This window comes from Anabrus simplex, chromosome 3 (assembly GCF_040414725.1).
Source record: "Anabrus simplex isolate iqAnaSimp1 chromosome 3, ASM4041472v1, whole genome shotgun sequence".
Lineage (NCBI taxonomy): Eukaryota > Metazoa > Arthropoda > Insecta > Orthoptera > Tettigoniidae > Anabrus > Anabrus simplex.
Genome location: NC_090267.1, coordinates 489959596 through 489971909, shown reverse-complemented (window position 1 = coordinate 489971909; position 12314 = coordinate 489959596). Strand labels below are relative to the sequence as shown.

At 44.9% G+C, this 12314-nt stretch overlaps 23 non-coding genes across 23 annotated transcripts; all 23 read left to right on the top strand.

Moving 5' to 3' along the window:
* The first annotated feature begins 50 nt into the window (after positions 1-50).
* Positions 51-122, top strand: TRNAT-UGU (transfer RNA threonine (anticodon UGU)). Its single transcript has one exon. It is a non-coding gene; the product is annotated as a tRNA-Thr (tRNA).
* Positions 123-344: 222 nt separating this feature from the next.
* TRNAT-UGU (transfer RNA threonine (anticodon UGU)) lies at positions 345-416 on the top strand. The gene has a single exon. It is a non-coding gene; the product is annotated as a tRNA-Thr (tRNA).
* Positions 417-641: 225 nt separating this feature from the next.
* Positions 642-713, top strand: TRNAT-UGU (transfer RNA threonine (anticodon UGU)). The gene has a single exon. It is a non-coding gene; the product is annotated as a tRNA-Thr (tRNA).
* Positions 714-938: 225 nt separating this feature from the next.
* TRNAT-CGU (transfer RNA threonine (anticodon CGU)) lies at positions 939-1010 on the top strand. The gene has a single exon. It is a non-coding gene; the product is annotated as a tRNA-Thr (tRNA).
* A 76-nt stretch (positions 1011-1086) lies between these two features.
* Positions 1087-1158, top strand: TRNAT-CGU (transfer RNA threonine (anticodon CGU)). The gene has a single exon. It is a non-coding gene; the product is annotated as a tRNA-Thr (tRNA).
* A 222-nt stretch (positions 1159-1380) lies between these two features.
* TRNAT-UGU (transfer RNA threonine (anticodon UGU)) lies at positions 1381-1452 on the top strand. Its single transcript has one exon. It is a non-coding gene; the product is annotated as a tRNA-Thr (tRNA).
* Positions 1453-1972: 520 nt separating this feature from the next.
* On the top strand, positions 1973-2044 carry TRNAT-UGU (transfer RNA threonine (anticodon UGU)). The gene has a single exon. It is a non-coding gene; the product is annotated as a tRNA-Thr (tRNA).
* Positions 2045-2269: 225 nt separating this feature from the next.
* TRNAT-UGU (transfer RNA threonine (anticodon UGU)) lies at positions 2270-2341 on the top strand. Its single transcript has one exon. It is a non-coding gene; the product is annotated as a tRNA-Thr (tRNA).
* A 374-nt stretch (positions 2342-2715) lies between these two features.
* TRNAT-UGU (transfer RNA threonine (anticodon UGU)) lies at positions 2716-2787 on the top strand. Its single transcript has one exon. It is a non-coding gene; the product is annotated as a tRNA-Thr (tRNA).
* Positions 2788-3012: 225 nt separating this feature from the next.
* TRNAT-UGU (transfer RNA threonine (anticodon UGU)) lies at positions 3013-3084 on the top strand. The gene has a single exon. It is a non-coding gene; the product is annotated as a tRNA-Thr (tRNA).
* Positions 3085-3603: 519 nt separating this feature from the next.
* Positions 3604-3675, top strand: TRNAT-UGU (transfer RNA threonine (anticodon UGU)). The gene has a single exon. It is a non-coding gene; the product is annotated as a tRNA-Thr (tRNA).
* A 374-nt stretch (positions 3676-4049) lies between these two features.
* On the top strand, positions 4050-4121 carry TRNAT-UGU (transfer RNA threonine (anticodon UGU)). The gene has a single exon. It is a non-coding gene; the product is annotated as a tRNA-Thr (tRNA).
* Positions 4122-4346: 225 nt separating this feature from the next.
* On the top strand, positions 4347-4418 carry TRNAT-UGU (transfer RNA threonine (anticodon UGU)). The gene has a single exon. It is a non-coding gene; the product is annotated as a tRNA-Thr (tRNA).
* A 519-nt stretch (positions 4419-4937) lies between these two features.
* TRNAT-UGU (transfer RNA threonine (anticodon UGU)) lies at positions 4938-5009 on the top strand. Its single transcript has one exon. It is a non-coding gene; the product is annotated as a tRNA-Thr (tRNA).
* Positions 5010-5233: 224 nt separating this feature from the next.
* TRNAA-UGC (transfer RNA alanine (anticodon UGC)) lies at positions 5234-5305 on the top strand. The gene has a single exon. It is a non-coding gene; the product is annotated as a tRNA-Ala (tRNA).
* Positions 5306-5530: 225 nt separating this feature from the next.
* TRNAT-UGU (transfer RNA threonine (anticodon UGU)) lies at positions 5531-5602 on the top strand. Its single transcript has one exon. It is a non-coding gene; the product is annotated as a tRNA-Thr (tRNA).
* A 225-nt stretch (positions 5603-5827) lies between these two features.
* TRNAT-CGU (transfer RNA threonine (anticodon CGU)) lies at positions 5828-5899 on the top strand. Its single transcript has one exon. It is a non-coding gene; the product is annotated as a tRNA-Thr (tRNA).
* A 211-nt stretch (positions 5900-6110) lies between these two features.
* TRNAT-UGU (transfer RNA threonine (anticodon UGU)) lies at positions 6111-6182 on the top strand. Its single transcript has one exon. It is a non-coding gene; the product is annotated as a tRNA-Thr (tRNA).
* Positions 6183-6407: 225 nt separating this feature from the next.
* On the top strand, positions 6408-6479 carry TRNAT-CGU (transfer RNA threonine (anticodon CGU)). The gene has a single exon. It is a non-coding gene; the product is annotated as a tRNA-Thr (tRNA).
* Positions 6480-6849: 370 nt separating this feature from the next.
* Positions 6850-6921, top strand: TRNAT-UGU (transfer RNA threonine (anticodon UGU)). Its single transcript has one exon. It is a non-coding gene; the product is annotated as a tRNA-Thr (tRNA).
* Positions 6922-7146: 225 nt separating this feature from the next.
* Positions 7147-7218, top strand: TRNAT-UGU (transfer RNA threonine (anticodon UGU)). Its single transcript has one exon. It is a non-coding gene; the product is annotated as a tRNA-Thr (tRNA).
* Positions 7219-7441: 223 nt separating this feature from the next.
* Positions 7442-7513, top strand: TRNAT-UGU (transfer RNA threonine (anticodon UGU)). Its single transcript has one exon. It is a non-coding gene; the product is annotated as a tRNA-Thr (tRNA).
* A 225-nt stretch (positions 7514-7738) lies between these two features.
* On the top strand, positions 7739-7810 carry TRNAT-UGU (transfer RNA threonine (anticodon UGU)). The gene has a single exon. It is a non-coding gene; the product is annotated as a tRNA-Thr (tRNA).
* The last annotated feature ends 4504 nt before the right edge of the window (positions 7811-12314 follow it).

The window sequence follows — 12314 nt, the reverse complement described above, 5'->3', positions numbered from 1 at the left end:
GATAGTAAGTTTTGTTCTTCAAGCTCATTCGTATTACGACGACAGCCAGAGCCTCTTTAGCTCAGTGGTAGAGCACTGGTCTTGTAAACCAGGGGTCGTGAGTTCGATCCTCACAGGAGGCAACTGTCTCTATTTTATATTCACATGACGAAAATGAGTTTGTGTTTCAAGCTCATTCGTGTTACGACAAAAGCTGCAGCCTCTTTAGAACAGTGGTAGAGCACTGGTCTTGTAAACCAAGGGTCGTGAGTTCGATCCGCACAGGAGGCAAAGTTCCTGTTTTCATCACACGACGATAGTAAGTTTTGTTCTCCAAGCTCATTCGTATTACGACGACAGCCAGAGCCTCTTTAGCTCAGTGGTAGAGCACTGGTCTTGTAAACCAGGGGTCGTGAGTTCGAACCTCACAGGAGGCAACTGTCTCTATTTTATTATCACATGACGAAAATGAGTTTGTGTTTCAAGCTCATTCGTGTTACGAGAACAGCCATAGCCTCTTTAGAACAGTGGTAGAGCACTGGTCTTGTAAACCAAGGGTCGTGAGTTCGATCCTCACAGGAGGCAACCGTCCTGTTGTTATTATCACACGACGATAGTAAGTTTTGTTCTCCAAGCTCATTCGTATTACGAGGACAGCCAGAGCCTCTTTAGCTCAGTGGTAGAGCACTGGTCTTGTAAACCAGTGGTCATGAGTTCGATCCTCACAGGAGGCAACTGTCTGTATTTCATTATCACATGACGGTAATGAGTTTGTGTTTCAAGCTCATTCGTGTTACGACGACAGCCAGAGCCTCCTTAGAACAGTGGTAGAGCACTGGCCTTGTAAACCAAGGGTCGTGAGTTCGATCCTCACAGGAGGCAAACTTCCTGTTTTTATTATCACACGACGATAGTAAGTTTTGTTCTCCAAGATCATTCGTATTACGACGACAGCAAGAGCCTCTTTGGAACAGTGGTAGAGCACTGGTCTCGTAAACCAGGGGTCGTGAGTTCGATCCTCACAGGTGGCAACTTTATTTCTTTTATTATCACACGACGAAAATGAGATTGTGCTTCAAGCTCATTCGTGTTACGACAACAGCTACAGCCTCTTTAGCTCAGTGGTAGAGCACTGGTCTCGTAAACCAGGGGTCGTGAGTTCGATCCTCACAGGAGGCAACTTTATTTCTTTTATTATCACACGACTTAAATGAGTTTGTGTTTCAAGCTCATTCGTGTTACGACGACAGCTACGGCCTCTTTAGAACAGTGGTAGAGCACTGGTCTTGTAGACCAAGGGTCGTGAGTTCGATCCGCACAGGAGGCAAACTTCCTGTTTTTATCACACGACGATAGTAAGTTTTGTTCTCCAAGCTCATTCGTATTACGGCGACAGCCAGAGCCTCGTTAGCTCAGTGGTAGAGCACTGGTCTTGTAAACCAGGGGTCGTGAGTTCGATCCTCACAGGAGGCAACTGTCTCTATTTTATTATCACATGACGACAATGAGTTTGTTGTTCAAGCTCATTCGTGTTACGACGTCAGCCAGAGCCTCTTTAGAACAGTGGTAGAGCACGGGTCTTGTAAACCAAGGGTCGTGAGTTCGATCCTCACAGGAGGCAAACTTCCTGTTTTTATTATCACACGACGATAGTAAGTTTTGTTCACCAAGCTCATTCGTATTACGACGACAGCCAGAGCCTGTTTAGCTCAGTGGTAGGGCAGTGGGCTTGTAAACCAGGGGTCGTGAGTTCGATCCTCACAGGAGGCAAACTTCCTGTTTTTATTATCACACGGCGATAATAAGTTTTGTTCTCCAAGGTTATTCGTATTACGACGACAGCCAGGGCCTCTTTTGAACAGTGGTAGAGCACTGGTCTTGTAAACCAAGGGTCGTGAGTTCGATCCGCACAGGAGGCAAACTTGCTGCATTTATCACACGACGACAGTAAGTTTTGTTCTCCAAGCTCATTCGTATTACGACGATTGCCAGAGCCTCTTTAGCTCAGTGGTAGAGCACTGGTCTTGTAAACCAGGGGTCGTGAGTTCGATCCTCACAGGAGGCAACTGTCTGTATTTTATTATCACATGACGGTAATGAGTTTGTGTTTCAAGCTCATTCGTGTTACGACGACAGCTACAGCCTCTTTAGAACAGTGGTAGAGCACTGGTCTTGTAAACCAAGGGTCGTGAGTTCGATCCTCACAGGAGGCAAACTTCCTGTTTTTATTATCACACGACGATAGTAAGTTTTGTTCTCCAAGCTCATTCGTATTACGACGGCAGCCAGGGCCGCATTAGCTCAGTGGTAGAGCACTGGTCTTGTAAACCAGGGGTCGTGAGTTCGATCCTCACAGGAGGCAACTGTCTCTATTTTATTATCGCATGACCAAAATGAGTTTGTGTTTCAAGCTCATTCGTGTTACGAGGACAGCCAGAGCCTCTTTAGAACAGTGGTAGAGCACTGGTCTTGTAAACCAAGGGTCGTGAGTTCGATCCTCACAGGAGGCAAACTTCCCGTTTTTATTATCACACGACGATAGTACGTTTTGTTCTCCAAGCTCATTCGTGTTACGACGACAGCCAGAGCCTCTTTAGAGCAGTTGTAGAGCTCTGGTCTTGTAAACGAAGGGTCGTGAGTTCTACCCGCACAGGAGGCGAACTTCCGGTTTTTATTATCACACGACGATAGTAAGTTTTGTTCTCCAAGCTCATTCGTATTACGACGATAGCCAGAGCCTCTTTAGCTCAGTGGTAGAGCACTGGTCTTGTAAACCAGGGGTCGTGTGTTCGATCCTCACAGGAGGCAACTGTCTCTATTTTATTATCACATGACGAAAATGAGTTTGTGTTTCAAGCTCATTCGTGTTACGACGACAGCCAGAGCCTCTGTAGAACAGTGGTAGAGCGTTGGTCTTGTAAACGAAGGGTCGTGCGTTCGATCCTTACAGGAGGCAAACTTCCTGTTTTTATTATCACACGACGATAGTAAGTTTTGTTCTCCAAGCTTATTCGTATTACGACGACAGCCAGACCCTCTTTAGCTCAGTGGTAGAGCACTGGTCTTGTAAACCAGGGGTCGTGAGTTCGATCCTCACAGGAGGCGACTTAATTCCTTTTATTATCACATGATGAAATTGAGTTTGTGTTTCAAGCTCATTCCTGTTACGACGACAGCCAGAGCCTCTTTAGAACAGTGGTAGAGCACTGGTCTTGTAAACCAAGGGTCGTGAGTTCGATCCTCACAGGAAGCAAACTTCCTGTTTTTATTATCACACGACGATAGTAAGTTTTGTTCTCCAAGCTCATTCGTGTTACGACGACAGCCAGAGCCTCTTTAGAGCAGTTGTAGAGCACTGGTCTTGTAAACGAAGGGTCGTGATTTCTATCCGCACAGGAGGCAACTGTCTCTATTTTATTATCACATGACGAAAATGAGTTTGTTTTTCAAGCTCATTCGTGTTACGACGACAGCTACAGCCTCCTTAGAACAGTGGTGGAGCACGGGTCTTGTAAACCAAGGGCCGTGAGTTCGATCCGCACAGGAGGCAAACTTACTGCTTTTATCACACGACGACAGTAAGTTTTGTTCTCCAAGCTCATTCGTATTACGACGACAGCCAGAGCCTCTTTAGCTCAGTGGTAGAGCACTGGTCTTGTAAACCAGGGGTCGTGAGTTCGAACCACACAGGAGGCAACTGTCTCTATTTTATTATCACATGACGAAAATGAGTTTGTGTTTCAAGCTCATTCCTGTTACGACGACAGCCAGAGCCTCTTCAGAATAGTGGTAGAGCACTGGTCTTGTAAACCAAGGGGCGTGAGTTCGATCCTCACAGGAGGCAAACTTCCCGTTTTTATTATCACACGACGATAGTACGTTTTGTTCTCCAAGCTCATTCGTGTTACGACGACAGCCAGAGCCTCTTTAGAGCAGTTGTAGAGCTCTGGTCTTGTAAACGAAGGGTGGTGAGTTCTATCCGCACAGGAGGCGAACTTCCGGTTTTTATTATCACACGACGATAGTAAGTTTTGTTCTCCAAGCTCATTCGTATTACGACGATAGCCAGAGCCTCTTTAGCTCAGTGGTAGAGCACTGGTCTTGTAAACCAGGGGTCGTGTGTTCGATCCTCACAGGAGGCAACTGTCTCTATTTTATTATCACATGACGAAAATGAGTTTGTGTTTCAAGCTCATTCGTGTTACGACGACAGCCAGAGCCTCTGTAGAACAGTGGTAGAGCGTTGGTCTTGTTAACGAAGGGTCGTGCGTTCGATCCTTACAGGAGGCAAACTTCCTGTTTTTATTATCACACGACGATAGTAAGTTTTGTTCTCCAAGCTTATTCGTATTACGACGACAGCCAGAGCCTCTTTAGCTCAGTGGTAGAGCACTGGTCTTGTAAACCAGGGGTCGTGAGTTCGATCCTCACAGGAGGCGACTTTATTCCTTTTATTATCACATGATGAAATTGAGTTTGTGTTTCAAGCTCATTCCTGTTACGACGACAGCCAGAGCCTCTTTAGAACAGTGGTAGAGCACTGGTCTTGTAAACCAAGGGTCGTGAGTTCGATCCTCACAGGAAGCAAACTTCCTGTTTTTATTATCACACGACGATAGTAAGTTTTGTTCTCCAAGCTCATTCGTGTTACGACGACAGCCAGAGCCTCTTTAGAGCAGTTGTAGAGCACTGGTCTTGTAAACGAAGGGTCGTGAGTTCTATCCGCACAGGAGGCAACTGTCTCTATTTTATTATCACATGACGAAAATGAGTTTGTTTTTCAAGCTCATTCGTGTTACGACGACAGCTACAGCCTCCTTAGAACAGTGGTGGAGCACGGGTCTTGTAAACCAAGGGCCGTGAGTTCGATCCGCACAGGAGGCAAACTTACTGCTTTTATCACACGACGACAGTAAGTTTTGTTCTCCAAGCTCATTCGTATTACGACGACAGCCAGAGCCTCTTTAGCTCAGTGGTAGAGCACTGGTCTTGTAAACCAGGGGTCGTGAGTTCGAACCTCACAGGAGGCAACTGTCTCTATTTTATTATCACATGACGAAAATGAGTTTGTGTTTCAAGCTCATTCCTGTTACGACGACAGCCAGAGCCTCTTCAGAATAGTGGTAGAGCACTGGTCTTGTAAACCAAGGGTCGTGAGTTCGAACCGCACAGGCGGCAAACTCGCGGTTTTATTATTACACGACGATAGTAAGTTTTGTTCTCCAAGCTCATTCGTATTACGACGACAGCCAGAGCCTCTTTAGCTCAGTGGTAGAGCACTGGTCTTGCAAACCAGGGGTCGTGAGTTCGATCCTCACAGGAGGCAACTTTATTTCTTTTATTATCACACGACGAAAATGAGTTTGTGTTTCAAGCTCATTCGTGTTACGACGAGAGCCGGAGCCTCTTTAGAAGAGTGGTAGAGACCTGGTCTTGTAAACCATGGGTCGTGAGTTCGATCCGCACAGGAGGCACACATCCTGTTGTTATTATCACACGACGATAGTAAGTTTTGTTCTCCAAGCTCATTCGTATTACGACGACAGCCAGAGCCTATTTAGCTCAGTGGTAGAGCACTGGTCTTGTAAACCAGGGGTCGTGAGTTCGATCCTCACAGGAGGCAACGCGCCCTATTTTATTATCACATGACGAAAATGAGTTTGTGTTTCAAGCTCATTCGTGTTACGACGACAGCCAGAGCTTCTTTAGAACAGGGGTAGAGCACTGGTCTTGTAATCCAAGGGTCGTGAGTTCGATCCGCACAGGAGGCAAACTTCCTGTTTTTATTATCACACGACGATAGTAAGTTTTGTTCTCCAAGCTCATTCGTATTACGACGACAGCAAGAGCCTCTTTTGCTCAGTTGTAGAGCACTGGTCTCGTAAACCAGGGGTCGTGAGTTCGATCCTCACAGGAGGCAACTTTATTTCTTTTATTATCACACAACGGAAATGAGTTTGTGTTTCAAGCTCATTCGTGTTACGACGACAGCTACGGCCTCTTTAGAACAGTGGTCTTGTAAACCAAGGGTCGTGAGTTCGATCCGCACAGGAGGCAAACTTCCTGTTTTTATCACACGACGATAGTAAGTTTAGTTCTCCAAGCTCATTCGTATTACGACGGCACCCAGAGCCGCATTAGCTCAGTGGTAGAGCACTGGTCTTGTAAACCAGGGGTCGTGAGTTCGATGCTCACAGGAGGCAACTGTCTCTATTTTATAATCACATGACGAAAATGAGTTTGTGTTTCAAGCTTATTCGTGTTACGACGACAGCCAGAGCCTCCTTAGAACAGTGGTAGAGCAGTGGTCTTGTAAACCAAGGGTCGTGAGTTCGATCCTCACAGGAGGCAAACTTCCTGTTGTTATTATCACACGACGATAGTAAGTTTTGTTCTCCAAGCTCATTCGTATTACGACGACAGCAAGAGCCTCCTTAGCTCAGTGGTAGAGCACTGGTCTCGTAAACCAGGGGTCGTGAGTTCCATCCTCACAAGAGGCAACTTTATTTCTTTTATTACCCCACGACGAAAATGAGTTTGTGTTTCAAGCTCATTCGTGTTACGACGACAGCTACAGCCTCTTTAGAACAGTGGTAGAGCACTGGTTTTGTAAACCAAGGGTCGTGAGTTCGATCCGCACAGGAAGCAACTGTCTCTATTTTATTATCACATGACGAAAATGAGTTTGTGTTTCAAGCTCATTCGTGTTACGACGACAGCCAGAGCCTCTTTAGAACAGGGGTAGAGCACTGGTCTTGTAAACCAAGGGTCGTGAGTTCGATCCGCACAGGAGGCAAACTTCCTGTTTTTATCACACGACGATAGTAAGTTTTGTTCTCCAAGCTCATTCGTATTACGGCGACAGCCAGAGCCTCTTTAGCTCAGTGGTAGAGCACTGGTCTTGTAAACCAGGGGTCGTGAGTTCGATCCTCACAGGAGGCAACTGTCTGTATTTTATTATCACATGACGAAAATGAGTTTGTTGTTCAAGCTCATTCGTGTTACGACGTCAGCCAGAGCCTCTTTAGAAAAGTGGTAGAGCACGGGACTTGTAAACCAAGGGTCGTGAGTTCGATCCTCACAGGAGGCAAACTTCCTGTTTTTATTATCACACGACGATAGTAAGTTTTGTTCTCCAAGCTCATTCGTATTACGACGAGAGCGAGAGCCTGTTTAGCTCAGTGGTAGGGCAGTGGTCTTGTAAACCAGGGGTCGTGAGTTCGATCCTCACAGGAGGCAAACTTACTGTTTTTATTATCACAAGACGATAATAAGTTTTGTTCTCCAAGGTCATTCGTATTACGACGATAGCCAGGGCCTCTTTTGAACAGTGGTAGAGCACTGGTCTTGTAAACCAAGGGTCGTGAGTTCGATCCGCACAGGAGGCAAACTTAGTGCTTTTATCACACGACGACAGTAAGTTTTGTTCTCCAAGCTCATTCATATTACGACGATTGCCAGAGCCTCTTTAGCTCAGTGGTAGAGCACTGGTCTTGTAAACCAGGGGTCGTGAGTTCGATCCTCACAGGAGGCAACTGTCTGTATTTTATTATCACATGACGGTAATGAGTTTGTGTTTCAAGCTCATTCGTGTTACGACGACAGCTACAGCCTCTTTAGAACAGTGGTAGAGCACTGGTCTTGTAAACCAAGGGTCGTGAGTTCGATCCTCACAGGAGGCAAACTTCCTGTTTTTATTATCACACGACGATAGTAAGTTTTGTTCTCCAAGCTCATTCGTATTACGACGGCAGCCAGAGCCGCATTAGCTCAGTGGTAGAGCACTGGTCTTGTAAACCAGGGGTCGTGAGTTCGATCCTCACAGGAGGCAACCGTCTCTATTTTATTATCACATGACGAAAATGAGTTTGTGTTTCAAGCTCATTCGTGTTACAAGCAGCCAGAGCCTCTTTAGAACAGTGGTAGAGCACTGGTCTTGTAAACCAAGGGTCGTGAGTTCGATCCTCACAGGAGGCAAATTTCCTGTTTTTATTATCACACGACGATAGTAAGTTTTGTTCTCCAAGCTCATTCGTGTTACGACGACAGCCAGAGCCTCTTTAGAGCAGTTGTAGAGCACTGGTCTTGTAAACGAAGGGTCGTGAGTTCTATCCGCACAGGAGGCAAACTTCCTGTTTTTATTATCACACGACGATAGTAAGTTTTGTTCTCCAAGCTCATTCGTATTACGACGATACAGTCTAGCTCGAGCGGTCGAGGAGAGAGGTTGCGTAGCGAAGTGCGTGCTGTAAACATGGTCGGCATTGAACAGTACCGGGCCGCTATTGGGAAATGGCAGGCAAGGCAGAAGAAGGAGGCCAGGAGTGGATTGGTGACGGACGGATTGAAAATGAGTGAAGCGGTGCTGGTGGTGACAGTGATAGCAGTGTTACTGGTTATTGGGGGGGTGGAAGTAAACCCAGGCCCAAATACCAGTGGAAAATATAGTACGGAGGATTTGGCCGCACTCAGGGTGGTTGTAAGTGAAGTTATGCAGGAGAAGTGTCAATGGGATAAGGTGCAGGAAATAAAGGACATGTTGGAGGAGCAGAGAAGGGAGATAGGGAACATGAAGAAATGGCTTGAAACGAAGACAGAGGAATCGAGCAGGAGAGTGGTCAATAACGAGAAAGAAATCGAGTTATTGAGAGGGGAAGTGAAACATCTGAAAGATGAGGTGATGAAGATGAAGAAAGAAGCGGAGGGGTACAGGCAGGAGAGATTGAAAAAAGCCATATTTATATATGGAATTGAGGAAGGGGCGAGAGAGAGCAAGATTGAGCTGATATTTAAGGTGGTGGAAGCTATACGTGATGTTATGAAGATAAACTTTAGTGAGGTAGACATTGATGATGTAGAGAGAGTTGGTAAAATCAAAGGTCGGAGGCCAATTAGGGTTAAATTGTTCTCAACCTTAATGGCAGATTCTGTGTTAAGGAACAGCAAGAATTTACAAGGGCGGAAAATAGGGGTGAAAGGAGATATGGGAAGAGAAGGAAGTGAAAACGCGAAGATCTTGAATAGGCACCTATGGAGAGCGAGGAACCAGGGGCTAAAGGCCCGAATAAGAGGTCTGAGGTTGGAGGTGACAAACGGGCGATGGGTCAGAGTTCATTCAGTGACTAAGCTAAAGGAAATGGACGAAAACGAGAGGGTTGAGAGTGGTGAGAGGACAAGGCAAGATGGGAAGAAGAAAGAAGAAAAGAAGAGGAGGAGGGACGTGGCAGGAGAGCAGGGCATCTCAGAAGAGAATGGGCAGTGCAGCCGGGAGACAGAAGACCAAGATAGTGAAGTGGACGGTGAGAGTGGGCCGCAAGAAACTGGGAGAGGAGAGTGTAGAGGTGCAGTGAGCAAGAAAGGACAAAGGGAGGTGGATTCAGAAGTCCAAAATAGTGAGGGGGAGAGTGGGGGTGAGCAGCAAGAAGGGGTGAGTGCAGGGTGCAGTGGTGTAGTGAACAAGAAAGGTCAAGAGGAGACAGATCGACAAGAAGGTAAAAAAATTATGAGTAAAGTCAGGAGTAAGAGCTTAAAAGACATATGGGGAAAAGTACGTAAAGGGATGGAGGATACAGAGGGAGAGAGGTCGATAAATACTAGAAGTAAGAATAGAGGGGGAGACCTAGAAGGGAGGGAGGGAAAGTTATAACAATATTGGAAGATAGGATGTGTGAATATTGAAGGAGTAAGGAGCAAATTAGGAAACAAGAAAGTTAGGGAAGTAATTGAAAGTTTCGATGTTGTGGCACTCTTGGAGACGTGGTTGGAAACAGGGAGGGAGATTGCATGGAAGGGGTTTGAGATAAAATATAAATATAGAAGAAAAGAGAGGAATAAGGGACGAGCACCAGGGGGGATGATAGTTCTAATTAGGGAAGAAATTAGTGAAAGAGTAGAGGATATAGAGACCGATATGATGGAAACCATATGGCTGAGATTGAATTTGGGAGGGAGAGAGGGATGGAGGAAGAAAATAAATCTAGCTTTTGTTTACTGCCACCCTAGTAATTCAGAATATGCAAATAAATATTTTTTTGAAGAGTTATTGGTAGATATTGGTAGGATAAGGGGAATGTATCCAGGGGAGGAGGATATGTTGTTATTTGGGGATTGGAACGCGAGAATAGGAGAACAGAGCCCAGTTTATAGTAGGGAGGATGGAATGTGTTTGTTAGAAAGCAGAAGGAGTGAGGACAAAATTACAAATAGTTATGGAGAGAAGCTCCTAGAGATGTGTGCTGTGGGAAACTTGTATATTCTGAATGGGTGGATAGAGGGTGACAGGACGGGGAAATTGACATATGTTACGGAGAAAGGGGGTAGTGTGATAGATATGGTTTTGAGCTCGGAAGGGATGATTGAGGAAGTTGTAAGTATGGAAATAGGAGATTGGATTGAGTCACACCATTTCCCGGTGAGGGTTATGCTGAAAAGAGAGGAAGAGAAGTGTACAATGAAGGAAAATGAGACAAAGGATAAACGAGGGAGGGGTTATAATAAGTATAAATGGACAGAGAAGGTGGGCCGGGATTGGAATAGGGTAGTAAAGGAGGAGCTACATCTTCTGAAATATGGGTGGGAAGGGGCGTTAGAAGAGAACGATACTGATAAAGCCTTGGAATTGTTGCTACATCCAATAAAGATGATAGCGCAGAAGGTGAAAGCTAGAAAAGGAAATAAGAAAGAGGGAGAAGAATGGTTTAATAGGGAGTGTGAAGGATTGCGGAGGAAGGTGATGGACGCGTTAGGAGAATATAGAAGGAAAGGTGGGAGCCAAGAAAGGGAGTTTTTCTGTAGATTGAGGAAGGAGTATAAAAAGAAAATCTCTGAGACAAAAAAGACGTGGTTAGAGGAACAAATGGAAGCCATAAATAATGACTGCAAGACTAACAATTTTGAGAGAGTCTGGGATAAGATTAATAGAATTATTAAGGGTGGAAGGAATATGGAGAGAACGAGTATTGAGGAAGTGCAATGGGTCAGGCACTTCGATGAATTACTAGGAAAAAAGGGGGGTGATAGATGGAGAGGTTCGGGAGAAGAAGTAATTTGGAGGAATAGGGGAGTGGCAATTTATGACTTGGATAAAGAAATCACAAGAGAGGAAATCCGGGGAGTGATAAGCAGAGCCAGAGCGAAGTCGGCCGGGGGGTGTAATGGTATAAATAATAAGTTTTGGAAGGAAATTAGTAAAAATGAGATAATGATAGAGGGCATGGTGAAACTATTCAATAGGATATTCGAGGGAGGAAATTACCCTAGGGAATGGGAAACAGGAATTATATGCCCTATATACAAGGGAAAGGGTAGTAGGAACAATGTGAACAGTTATAGGGGTATATCTCTGTTGGATTCTTTGAGTAAAATATATACTGGGGTGCTAGCGAACAGAATAAGCGGGTGGGCGGAAGAAAATGAAATTTTGACAGATTACCAAGGGGGATTTAGGAAAAAGAAAAGAACAGTGGATAATATAATGATAGTAAAGACTATTTTAGAAAAGTATAAGAATATGGCTAGAAGTACGGTTTATGTAGCAGCAATAGATTTTGAGAAAGCTTTTGATAAGGTAAATAGAGAGGCCCTACTAGAGAAATTAGGTAGGTTAGGGATTTCGGAGAAGATGTTGAGGGCAGTGGAAGGAATATATAGGGACGTCAGGTTTTGTGTAAAATTGGGAGAAGGGAGAATGAGTGGACCATTAGAGTCCAAGGTGGGTTTAAAACAAGGATGCAAGTTATCGCCCATACTGTTTATTTTATTTATCAACGATATTTTAGAGGGGTTTGGGGCAGAAAATTGGACTGTACCAGTAATTAATGGTTTGGAAGTGCCAGGACTGATATTTGCGGATGATGTGTTATTGATGACGTTAACTTCAGGGGCGATGAATAGGGCCTTAGAGTCAGTGATGCTATTTGCGAGGAAATGGGGATTGAAAATTAATGGAAATAAGTCTAAAATATTGGTAGTACAGGTGAACAAAAGAAGAAAGATAGAAGGGAATTGGGTAATTCAGGGAGAAAGATTGGAACAGGTAAGGAAGCTGGAATATCTAGGAGTTATTTTTAATGATAAAGGAACTTGGAGTGACCAGATCAAAAGAATGAAATATAGAGGATTGGCAGCCTTAGCCTCAGTCAGAAATTTGCTACTCAAGTACCCGGGGATCAGTTACAAAACACTGAGACTCGTGTTCAGGTCGGTAATCGTGGGGAGGGTATTATACGGAGCAGAAGTTTGGGGGCTGGATGAGAAAAGAGAGGAACTAAGAAGGATTGTGAGTAGTTTTGCCAAGTTAGTGATGGGCTTACCGAGGTGTACAGCAAATGTAGGGG